At 33.1% G+C, this 13,450-nt stretch overlaps 3 non-coding genes across 3 annotated transcripts; all 3 read right to left on the bottom strand.

The window, feature by feature from the left end:
• Positions 1-7,997: 7,997 nt before the first annotated feature.
• On the bottom strand, positions 7,998-8,071 carry TRNAI-AAU (transfer RNA isoleucine (anticodon AAU)). Its single transcript has one exon. It is a non-coding gene; the product is annotated as a tRNA-Ile (tRNA).
• Positions 8,072-11,036: 2,965 nt separating this feature from the next.
• On the bottom strand, positions 11,037-11,110 carry TRNAI-AAU (transfer RNA isoleucine (anticodon AAU)). The gene has a single exon. It is a non-coding gene; the product is annotated as a tRNA-Ile (tRNA).
• A 580-nt stretch (positions 11,111-11,690) lies between these two features.
• On the bottom strand, positions 11,691-11,764 carry TRNAI-AAU (transfer RNA isoleucine (anticodon AAU)). Its single transcript has one exon. It is a non-coding gene; the product is annotated as a tRNA-Ile (tRNA).
• Positions 11,765-13,450: the final 1,686 nt, after the last annotated feature.

Here is a 13,450-nt window from a genome sequence, read left to right as displayed (position 1 = left end):
CTTGGCGTTTTTAACTTCATGCTCTAACAGACTAAACTAATAGAGTCACTAAATATATAGCATACTACTGAAGATGAAGCAGATGATGAAGTCCTACTGATTGTTAATCCGGGATAGTTGGAAAGCTTATATTCAGCTGTTTACATTCATAGTATCTTTATATATTATCAACAAGACTAAACAAAAATGATCTCAATAAATTGCAATAAATAAGAGATTTAGTTACTTGGCGTTAGAACTTAGAACCATTAATAGATATTCCAGGCGCTTTAAGAATAGTAATTAATTCTATAATTATATCAAATGTATTCATCCAATCCTTCAAGCAGCGTTTGATCCAAGGAGATAAACAGTCCAAAATGAGACACAAGAAAAATTCATCTTTTTTCAAAGAATTAAACTTGGCCTGTACAGGGATCGAACCTGTGACCTTGGTGTTATTAGCATCATGCTCTAACCAACTGAGCTAACAGGCCAATTTGCACATCTTCTGGAGGACCAGCACAGGAAGCAGTGCTAATGATAGTTCAACCGGGAGATTTGGAAAGCTTAATTTCAGCTGTTTAATATGAATTAACTTTCATATTATCAACATGAAGAAACTAATATGACTTCAAAAAAATTGCAATACAAAAGAGATTTCCATACTTAGTGTTAGAATTTTGAACCAGTAACGTTTTTTCCACGTGGTTTAGCAATAAATAAATATTCATCACCTATATTCACTTGATTCATCTAATCATTCTATCAGCTTCTGCGCAAAGGAAATATGGAGGTAAACATGATACAGAAGAAAATAAATCTATTTTCAACATTAAAGGAGCTTCAAGTATTGGCTTGGAGACTGATTGAAATTATGTCCTTTGCGTTTTTAACTTCATGCTCTAACAGACTAAGCTAAAAGGCTCACTAAATATATAGAATACTTTTGAAGAATTAGCAGATGATGAAATGCTACTGATTCCATCCAATCCTCCAAGCAGCGTGTGATTCAAGGAGATAAACAGTCCAAAATGAGACACAAGAAAAATTAATCTTTGTTCAAACAATTAAACTTGGCCTGTACAGGGATCGAACCTGTGACCTTGGCATTATTAGCACCACACTCTAACCATCTGAGCTAACAGGCCATTTTGCACAACTACCTGGAGGTCCAGCATATGAAGAAGGGCAAATGATAGTTAACCCAGGAGATTTGGAAAGCTTAATTTCAGCAGTTTACCATGAAGTTATTGTTATATATTATCAACATGAAGAAACTAATATGACTTAAAAAATTACAATACAAAAGAGATTTTCATACTTAGTGTTAGAACTTAGAACCATTAACGTTTTTTCCATGTGGTTAAGCAATAAATAAATATTCATCACCTATATTGAATTGATTCATCTAATCATTTTATCAGCTTCTCCTCAAAGGAAATATAGAGATAAACATGATACAGTAGAAAATACATCTATTTTCAACATTAAAGGTGCATCAAGTATTGGCTTGGAGACTGATTGAAAGTATGTCCTTGGCGTTTTTAACTTCATGCTCTAACAGACTAAACTAATAGTCTCACTAAATATATAGTATACTATCGAAGATGAAGCTGATGATGAAGTCCTACTGATTGTTAATCCGGGATAGTTGGAAAGCTTATATTCAGCTGTTTACATTCATAGTATCTTTATATATTATCAACAAGACTAAACAAAAATTATCTAAATAAATTGCAATAAATAAGAGATTTAGTTACTTGGCGTTAGAACTTAGAACCATTAATAGATATTCCAGGCGCTTTAAGAATAGTAATTAATTCCATAATTATATCAAATGTATTCATCCAATCCTTCAAGCAGCGTTTGATCCAATGAGATAAACAGTCCAAAATGAGACACAAGAAAAATTCATCTTTTTTCAAAGAATTAAACTTGGCCTGTACAGGGATCGAACCTGTGACCTTGGCGTTATTAGCATCACACTCTAACCAACTGATCTAACAGGCCAATTTGCATATCTCCTGGACGACCAGCACAGGAAGCAGTGCTAATGATAGTTCAACCGGGAGATTTGGACAGCTTAATTTCAGCTGTTTAATATGAATTAACTTTCATGTTATCAACATGAAGAAACTAATATGACTTCAAAAAAATTGCAATACAAAAGAGATTTCCATACTTAGTGTTAGAATTTTGAACCAGTAACGTTTTTTCCACGCAGTTTAGCAATAAATAAATATTCATCACCTATATTCAATTGATTCATCTAATCATTCTATCAGCTTCTGCGCAAAGGAAATATAGAGGTAAACATGATACAGAAGAAAATACATCTATTTTCAACATTAAAGGAGCATCAAGTATTGGCTTGGAGACTGATTAAAATAATGTCCTTTGCGTTTTTAACTTCATGCTCTAACAGACTAAACTAATAGGCTCACTAAATATATAGAATACTTTTGAAGAATTAGCAGATGATGAAATGCTACTGATTCCATCCAATCCTTCAAGCAGCGTGTGATTCAAGGAGATAAACAGTCCAAAATGAGACACTAGAAAAATTCATCTTTTTTCAAACAATTAAACTTGGCCTGTACAGGGATCGAACATGTGACCTTGGCGTTATTAGCACCTCGCTCAAACCATCTGAGCTAACAGGCCATTTTGCACAACTACCAGGAGGTCCAGCAAATGAAGAAGGGCAAATAATAGTTAACCCAGGAGATTTGGAAAGCTTAATTTCAGCAGTTTACCATGAAGTTATTGACTGTTATATATTATCAACGTGAAGAAACTAATATGACTTAAAAACAATTACAATACAAAAGAGATTTTCATACTTAGTGTTAGAACTTAGAACCATTAACGTTTTTTCCATGTGGTTAAGCAATAAATAAATATTCATCACCTATATTGAATTGATTCATCTAATCATTTTATCAGCTTCTCCTCAAAGAAAATATAGAGATACACATGATACAGTAGAAAATACATCTATTTTCAACATTAAAGGAGCATCAAGTATTGGCTTGGAGACTGATTGAAAGTATGTCCTTGGCGTTTTTAACTTCATGCTCTAACAGACTAAACTAATAGAGTCACTAAATATATAGCATACTACTGAAGATGAAGCAGATGATGAAGTCCTACTGATTGTTAATCCGGGATAGTTGGAAAGCTTATATTCAGCTGTTTACATTCATAGTATCTTTATATATTATCAACAAGACTAAACAAAAATGATCTCAATAAATTGCAATAAATAAGAGATTTAGTTACTTGGCGTTAGAACTTAGAACCATTAATAGATATTCCAGGCGCTTTAAGAATAGTAATTAATTCTATAATTATATCAAATGTATTCATCCAATCCTTCAAGCAGCGTTTGATCCAAGGAGATAAACAGTCCAAAATGAGACACAAGAAAAATTCATCTTTTTTCAAAGAATTAAACTTGGCCTGTACAGGGATCGAACCTGTGACCTTGGTGTTATTAGCATCATGCTCTAACCAACTGAGCTAACAGGCCAATTTGCACATCTTCTGGAGGACCAGCACAGGAAGCAGTGCTAATGATAGTTCAACCGGGAGATTTGGAAAGCTTAATTTCAGCTGTTTAATATGAATTAACTTTCATATTATCAACATGAAGAAACTAATATGACTTCAAAAAAATTGCAATACAAAAGAGATTTCCATACTTAGTGTTAGAATTTTGAACCAGTAACGTTTTTTCCACGTGGTTTAGCAATAAATAAATATTCATCACCTATATTCACTTGATTCATCTAATCATTCTATCAGCTTCTGCGCAAAGGAAATATGGAGGTAAACATGATACAGAAGAAAATAAATCTATTTTCAACATTAAAGGAGCTTCAAGTATTGGCTTGGAGACTGATTGAAATTATGTCCTTTGCGTTTTTAACTTCATGCTCTAACAGACTAAGCTAAAAGGCTCACTAAATATATAGAATACTTTTGAAGAATTAGCAGATGATGAAATGCTACTGATTCCATCCAATCCTCCAAGCAGCGTGTGATTCAAGGAGATAAACAGTCCAAAATGAGACACAAGAAAAATTAATCTTTGTTCAAACAATTAAACTTGGCCTGTACAGGGATCGAACCTGTGACCTTGGCATTATTAGCACCACACTCTAACCATCTGAGCTAACAGGCCATTTTGCACAACTACCTGGAGGTCCAGCATATGAAGAAGGGCAAATGATAGTTAACCCAGGAGATTTGGAAAGCTTAATTTCAGCAGTTTACCATGAAGTTATTGTTATATATTATCAACATGAAGAAACTAATATGACTTAAAAAATTACAATACAAAAGAGATTTTCATACTTAGTGTTAGAACTTAGAACCATTAACGTTTTTTCCATGTGGTTAAGCAATAAATAAATATTCATCACCTATATTGAATTGATTCATCTAATCATTTTATCAGCTTCTCCTCAAAGGAAATATAGAGATAAACATGATACAGTAGAAAATACATCTATTTTCAACATTAAAGGTGCATCAAGTATTGGCTTGGAGACTGATTGAAAGTATGTCCTTGGCGTTTTTAACTTCATGCTCTAACAGACTAAACTAATAGTCTCACTAAATATATAGTATACTATCGAAGATGAAGCTGATGATGAAGTCCTACTGATTGTTAATCCGGGATAGTTGGAAAGCTTATATTCAGCTGTTTACATTCATAGTATCTTTATATATTATCAACAAGACTAAACAAAAATTATCTAAATAAATTGCAATAAATAAGAGATTTAGTTACTTGGCGTTAGAACTTAGAACCATTAATAGATATTCCAGGCGCTTTAAGAATAGTAATTAATTCCATAATTATATCAAATGTATTCATCCAATCCTTCAAGCAGCGTTTGATCCAATGAGATAAACAGTCCAAAATGAGACACAAGAAAAATTCATCTTTTTTCAAAGAATTAAACTTGGCCTGTACAGGGATCGAACCTGTGACCTTGGCGTTATTAGCATCACACTCTAACCAACTGATCTAACAGGCCAATTTGCATATCTCCTGGACGACCAGCACAGGAAGCAGTGCTAATGATAGTTCAACCGGGAGATTTGGACAGCTTAATTTCAGCTGTTTAATATGAATTAACTTTCATGTTATCAACATGAAGAAACTAATATGACTTCAAAAAAATTGCAATACAAAAGAGATTTCCATACTTAGTGTTAGAATTTTGAACCAGTAACGTTTTTTCCACGCAGTTTAGCAATAAATAAATATTCATCACCTATATTCAATTGATTCATCTAATCATTCTATCAGCTTCTGCGCAAAGGAAATATAGAGGTAAACATGATACAGAAGAAAATACATCTATTTTCAACATTAAAGGAGCATCAAGTATTGGCTTGGAGACTGATTAAAATAATGTCCTTTGCGTTTTTAACTTCATGCTCTAACAGACTAAACTAATAGGCTCACTAAATATATAGAATACTTTTGAAGAATTAGCAGATGATGAAATGCTACTGATTCCATCCAATCCTTCAAGCAGCGTGTGATTCAAGGAGATAAACAGTCCAAAATGAGACACTAGAAAAATTCATCTTTTTTCAAACAATTAAACTTGGCCTGTACAGGGATCGAACATGTGACCTTGGCGTTATTAGCACCTCGCTCAAACCATCTGAGCTAACAGGCCATTTTGCACAACTACCAGGAGGTCCAGCAAATGAAGAAGGGCAAATAATAGTTAACCCAGGAGATTTGGAAAGCTTAATTTCAGCAGTTTACCATGAAGTTATTGACTGTTATATATTATCAACGTGAAGAAACTAATATGACTTAAAAACAATTACAATACAAAAGAGATTTTCATACTTAGTGTTAGAACTTAGAACCATTAACGTTTTTTCCATGTGGTTAAGCAATAAATAAATATTCATCACCTATATTGAAATGATTCATCTAATCATTTTATCAGCTTCTCCTCAAAGGAAATAAAGAGATAAACATGATACAGTAGAAAATACATCTATTTTCAACATTAAAGGAGCATCAAGTATTGGCTTGGAGACTGATTGAAAGTATGTCCTTGGCGTTTTTAACTTCATGCTCTAACAGACTAAACTAATAGAGTCACTAAATATATAGCATACTACTGAAGATGAAGCAGATGATGAAGTCCTACTGATTGTTAATCCGGGATAGTTGGAAAGCTTATATTCAGCTGTTTACATTCATAGTATCTTTATATATTATCAACAAGACTAAACAAAAATGATCTCAATAAATTGCAATAAATAAGAGATTTAGTTACTTGGCGTTAGAACTTAGAACCATTAATAGATATTCCAGGCGCTTTAAGAATAGTAATTAATTCTATAATTATATCAAATGTATTCATCCAATCCTTCAAGCAGCGTTTGATCCAAGGAGATAAACAGTCCAAAATGAGACACAAGAAAAATTCATCTTTTTTCAAAGAATTAAACTTGGCCTGTACAGGGATCGAACCTGTGACCTTGGTGTTATTAGCATCATGCTCTAACCAACTGAGCTAACAGGCCAATTTGCACATCTTCTGGAGGACCAGCACAGGAAGCAGTGCTAATGATAGTTCAACCGGGAGATTTGGAAAGCTTAATTTCAGCTGTTTAATATGAATTAACTTTCATATTATCAACATGAAGAAACTAATATGACTTCAAAAAAATTGCAATACAAAAGAGATTTCCATACTTAGTGTTAGAATTTTGAACCAGTAACGTTTTTTCCACGTGGTTTAGCAATAAATAAATATTCATCACCTATATTCAATTGATTCATCTAATCATTCTATCAGCTTCTGCGCAAAGGAAATATGGAGGTAAACATGATACAGAAGAAAATACATCTATTTTCAACATTAAAGGAGCATCAAGTATTGGCTTGGAGACTGATTGAAATTATGTCCTTTGCGTTTTTAACTTCATGCTCTAACAGACTAAACTAATAGGCTCACTAAATATATAGAATACTTTTGAAGAATTAGCAGATGATGAAATGCTACTGATTCCATCCAATCCTTCAAGCAGCGTGTGATTCAAGGAGATAAACAGTCCAAAATGAGACCCAAGAAAAATTCATCTTTGTTCAATCAATTAAACTTGGCCTGTACAGGGAGCGAACCTGTGACCTTGGCGTTATTAGCACCACGCTCTAACCATCTGAGCTAACAGGCCATTTTGCACAACTACCTGGAGGTCCAGCAAATGAAGAAGGGCAAATGATAGTTAACCCAGGAGATTTGGAAAGCTTAATTTCAGCAGTTTACCATGAAGTTATTGTTATATCTTATCAACATGAAGAAACTAATATGACTTAAAAAAAATTACAATACAAAAGAGATTTTCATACTTAGTGTTAGAACTTGGAACCATTAACGTTTTTTCCATGTGGTTAAGCAATAAATAAATATTCATCACCTATATTGAAATGATTCATCTAATCATTTTATCAGCTTCTCCTCAAAGGAAATAAAGAGATAAACATGATACAGTAGAAAATACATCTATTTTCAACATTAAAGGAGCATCAAGTATTGGCTTGGAGACTGATTGAAAGTATGTCCTTGGCGTTTTTAACTTCATGCTCTAACAGACTAAACTAATAGAGTCACTAAATATATAGCATACTACTGAAGATGAAGCAGATGATGAAGTCCTACTGATTGTTAATCCGGGATAGTTGGAAAGCTTATATTCAGCTGTTTACATTCATAGTATCTTTATATATTATCAACAAGACTAAACAAAAATTGATCTCAATAAATTGCAATAAATAAGAGATTTAGTTACTTGGCGTTAGAACTTAGAACCATTAATAGATATTCCAGGCGCTTTAAGAATAGTAATTAATTCTATATTTATATCAAATGTATTCATCCAATCCTTCAAGCAGCGTTTGATCCAAGGAGATAAACAGTCCAAAATGAGACACAAGAAAAATTCATCTTTTTTCAAAGAATTAAACTTGGCCTGTACAGGGATCGAACCTGTGACCTTGGTGTTATTAGCACCACGCTCTAACCAACTGAGCTAACAGGCCAATTTGCACATCTTCTGGAGGACCAGCACAGGAAGCAGTGCTAATGATAGTTCAACCAGGAGATTTGGAAAGCTTAATTTCAGCTGTTTAATATGAATTAACTTTCATATTATCAACATGAAGAAACCAATATGACTTCAAAAAAATTGCAATACAAAAGAGATTTCCATACTTAGTGTTAGAATTTTGAACCAGTAACGTTTTTTCCACGTGGTTTAGCAATAAATAAATATTCATCACCTATATTCAATTGATTCATCTAATCATTCTATCAGCTTCTGCGCAAAGGAAATATGGAGGTAAACATGATACAGAAGAAAATACATCTATTTTCAACATTAAAGGAGCTTCAAGTATTGGCTTGGAGACTGATTGAAATTATGTCCTTTGCGTTTTTAACTTCATGCTCTAACAGACTAAACTAATAGGCTCACTAAATATATAGAATACTTTTGAAGAATTAGCAGATGATGAAATGCTACTGATTCCATCCAATCCTTCAAGCAGCGTGTGATTCAAGGAGATAAACAGTCCAAAATGAGACCCAAGAAAAATTCATCTTTGTTCAAACAATTAAACTTGGCCTGTACAGGGAGCGAACCTGTGACCTTGGCTTTATTAGCACCACACTCTAACCATCTGAGCTAACAGGCCATTTTGCACAACTACCTGGAGGTCCAGCAAATGAAGAAGGGCAAATGATAGTTAACCCAGGAGATTTGGAAAGCTTAATTTCAGCAGTTTACCATGAAGTTATTGTTATATATTATCAACATGAAGAAACTAATATGACTTAAAAAAATTACAATACAAAAGAGATTTTCATACTTAGTGTTAGAACTTAGAACCATTAACGTTTTTTCCATGTGGTTAAGCGATAAATAAATATTCATCACCTATATTGAATTGATTCATCTAATCATTTTATCAGCTTCTCCTCAAAGGAAATATAGAGATAAACATGATACAGTAGAAAATACATCTATTTTCAACATTAAAGGTGCATCAAGTATTGGCTTGGAGACTGATTGAAAGTATGTCCTTGGCGTTTTTAACTTCATGCTCTAACAGACTAAACTAATAGTCTCACTAAATATATAGTATACTATCGAAGATGAAGCTGATGATGAAGTCCTACTGATTGTTAATCCGGGATAGTTGGAAAGCTTATATTCAGCTGTTTACATTCATAGTATCTTTATATATTATCAACAAGACTAAACAAAAATTATCTAAATAAATTGCAATAAATAAGAGATTTAGTTACTTGGTGTTAGAACTTAGAACCATTAATAGATATTCCAGGCGCTTTAAGAATAGTAATTAATTCCATAATTATATCAAATGTATTCATCCAATCCTTCAAGCAGCGTTTGATCCAATGAGATAAACAGTCCAAAATGAGACACAAGAAAAATTCATCTTTTTTCAAAGAATTAAACTTGGCCTGTACAGGGATCGAACCTGTGACCTTGGCGTTATTAGCATCACGCTCTAACCAACTGATCTAACAGGCCAATTTGCATATCTTCTGGACGACCAGCACAGGAAGCAGTGCTAATGATAGTTCAACCGGGATATTTGGACAGCTTAATTTCAGCTGTTTAATATGAATTAACTTTCATGTTATCAACATGAAGAAACTAATATGACTTCAAAAAAATTGCAATACAAAAGAGATTTCCATACTTAGTGTTAGAATTTTGAACCAGTAACGTTTTTTCCACGCAGTTTAGCAATAAATAAATATTCATCACCTATATTCAATTGATTCATCTAATCATTCTATCAGCTTCTGCGCAAAGGAAATATAGAGGTAAACATGATACAGAAGAAAATACATCTATTTTCAACATTAAAGGAGCATCAAGTATTGGCTTGGAGACTGATTGAAATAATGTCCTTTGCGTTTTTAACTTCATGCTCTAACAGACTAAACTAATAGGCTCACTAAATATATAGAATACTTTTGAAGAATTAGCAGATGATGAAATGCTACTGATTCCATCCAATCCTTCAAGCAGCGTGTGATTCAAGGAGATAAACAGTCCAAAATGAGACACTAGAAAAATTCATCTTTTTTCAAACAATTAAACTTGGCCTGTACAGGGATCGAACATGTGACCTTGGCGTTATTAGCACCTCGCTCAAACCATCTGAGCTAACAGGCCATTTTGCACAACTACCAGGAGGTCCAGCAAAAGAAGAAGGGCAAATAATAGTTAACCCAGGAGATTTGGAAAGCTTAATTTCAGCAGTTTACCATGAAGTTATTGACTGTTATATATTATCAACGTGAAGAAACTAATATGACTTAAAAACAATTACAATACAAAAGAGATTTTCATACTTAGTGTTAGAACTTAGAACCATTAACGTTTTTTCCATGTGGTTAAGCAATAAATAAATATTCATCACCTATATTGAATTGATTCATCTAATCATTTTATCAGCTTCTCCTCAAAGAAAATATAGAGATAAACATGATACAGTAGAAAATACATCTATTTTCAACATTAAAGGAGCATCAAGTATTGGCTTGGAGACTGATTGAAAGTATGTCCTTGGCGTTTTTAACTTCATGCTCTAACAGACTAAACTAATAGAGTCACTAAATATATAGCATACTACTGAAGATGAAGCAGATGATGAAGTCCTACTGATTGTTAATCCGGGATAGTTGGAAAGCTTATATTCAGCTGTTTACATTCATAGTATCTTTATATATTATCAACAAGACTAAACAAAAATGATCTCAATAAATTGCAATAAATAAGAGATTTAGTTACTTGGCGTTAGAACTTAGAACCATTAATAGATATTCCAGGCGCTTTAAGAATAGTAATTAATTCTATAATTATATCAAATGTATTCATCCAATCCTTCAAGCAGCATTTGATCCAAGGAGATAAACAGTCCAAAATGAGACACAAGAAAAATTCATCTTTTTTCAAAGAATTAAACTTGGCCTGTACAGGGATCAAACCTGTGACCTTGGCGTTATTAGCACCACGCTCTAACCAACTGAGCTAACAGGCCAATTTGCACATCTTCTGGAGGACCAGCACAGGAAGCAGTGCTAATGATAGTTCAACCAGGAGATTTGGAAAGCTTAATTTCAGCTGTTTAATATGAATTAACTTTCATATTATCAACATGAAGAAACTAATATGACTTCAAAAAAATTGCAATACAAAAGAGATTTCCATACTTAGTGTTAGAATTTTGAACCAGTAACGTTTTTTCCACGTGGTTTAGCAATAAATAAATATTCATCACCTATATTCAATTGATTCATCTAATCATTCTATCAGCTTCTGCGCAAAGGAAATATGGAGGTAAACATGATACAGAAGAAAATACATCTATTTTCAACATTAAAGGAGCTTCAAGTATTGGCTTGGAGACTGATTGAAATTATGTCCTTTGCGTTTTTAACTTCATGCTCTAACAGACTAAACTAATAGGCTCACTAAATATATAGAATACTTTTGAAGAATTAGCAGATGATGAAATGCTACTGATTCCATCCAATCCTTCAAGCAGCGTGTGATTCAAGGAGATAAACAGTCCAAAATGAGACACAAGAAAAATTCATCTTTGTTCAAACAATTAAACTTGGCCTGTACAGGGATCGAACCTGTGACCTTGGCGTTATTAGCACCACGCTCTAACCATCTGAGCTAACAGGCCATTTTGCACAACTACCTGGAGGTCCAGCATATGAAGAAGGGCAAATGATAGTTAACCCAGGAGATTTGGAAAGCTTAATTTCAGCAGTTTACCATGAAGTTATTGTTATATATTATCAACATGAAGAAACTAATATGACTTAAAAAAAATTACAATACAAAAGAGATTTTCATACTTAGTGTTAGAACTTAGAACCATTAACGTTTTTTCCATGTGGTTAAGCAATAAATAAATATTCATCACCTATATTGAATTGATTCATCTAATCATTTTATCAGCTTCTCCTCAAAGGAAATATAGAGATAAACATGATACAGTAGAAAATACATCTATTTTCAACATTAATGGTGCATCAAGTATTGGCTTGGAGACTGATTGAAAGTATGTCCTTGCCGTTTTTAACTTCATGCTCTAACAGACTAAACTAATAGTCTCACTAAATATATAGTATACTATCGAAGATGAAGCTGATGATGAAGTCCTACTGATTGTTAATCCGGGATAGTTGGAAAGCTTATATTCAGCTGTTTACATTCATAGTATCTTTATATATTATCAACAAGACTAAACAAAAATGATCTAAATAAATTGCAATAAATAAGAGATTTAGTTACTTGGTGTTAGAACTTAGAACCATTATTAGATATTCCAGGCGCTTTAAGAATAGTAATTAATTCCATAATTATATCAAATGTATTCATCCAATCCTTCAAGCAGCGTTTGATCCAAGGAGATAAACAGTCCAAAATGAGACACAAGAAAAATTCATCTTTTTTAAAAGAATTAAACTTGGCCTGTACAAGGATCAAACCTGTGACCTTGGCGTTATTAGCACCACGCTCTAACCGACTGAGCTAACAGGCCAATTTGCACATCTTCAAGAGGACCAGCACAGGAAGCAGTGCTAATGATAGTTCAACCGGGAGATTTGGAAAGCTTAATTTCAGCTGTTTAATATGAATTAACTTTCATATTATCAACATGAAGAAACTAATATGACTTCAAAAAAATTGCAATACAAAAGAGATTTCCATACTTAGTGTTAGAATTTTGAACCAGTAAAGTTTTTTCCACGCAGTTTAGCAATAAATAAATATTCATCACCTATATTCAATTGATTCATCTAATCATTCTATCAGCTTCTGCGCAAAGGAAATATAGAGGTAAACATGATACAGAAGAAAATACATCTATTTTCAACATTAATGGAGCATCAAGTATTGGCTTGGAGACTGATTGAATTAATGTCCTTTGCGTTTTTAACTTCATGCTCTAACAGACTAAACTAATAGGCTCACTAAATATATAGAATACTTTTGAAGAATTAGCAGATGATGAAATGCTACTGATTCCATCCAATCCTTCAAGCAGCGTGTGATTCAAGGAGATAAACAGTCCAAAATGAGACACTAGAAAAATTCATCTTTTTTCAAACAATTAAACTTGGCCTGTACAGGGATCGAACATGTGACCTTGGCGTTATTAGCACCTCGCTCAAACCATCTGAGCTAACAGGCCATTTTGCACAACTACCAGGAGGTCCAGCAAATGAAGAAGGGCAAATAATAGTTAACCCAGGAGATTTGGAAAGCTTAATTTCAGCAGTTTACCATGAAGTTATTGACTGTTATATATTATCAACGTGAAGAAACTAATATGACTTAAAAACAATTACAATACAAAAGA

The sequence above is a fragment of the Lissotriton helveticus genome, chromosome 4_1 (genome assembly GCF_964261635.1).
Source record: "Lissotriton helveticus chromosome 4_1, aLisHel1.1, whole genome shotgun sequence".
Taxonomy (NCBI): domain Eukaryota; kingdom Metazoa; phylum Chordata; class Amphibia; order Caudata; family Salamandridae; genus Lissotriton; species Lissotriton helveticus.
The sequence above is the reverse complement of the archived record's forward strand: the minus strand, read 5'-3'. Positions and strand labels throughout refer to the sequence as shown.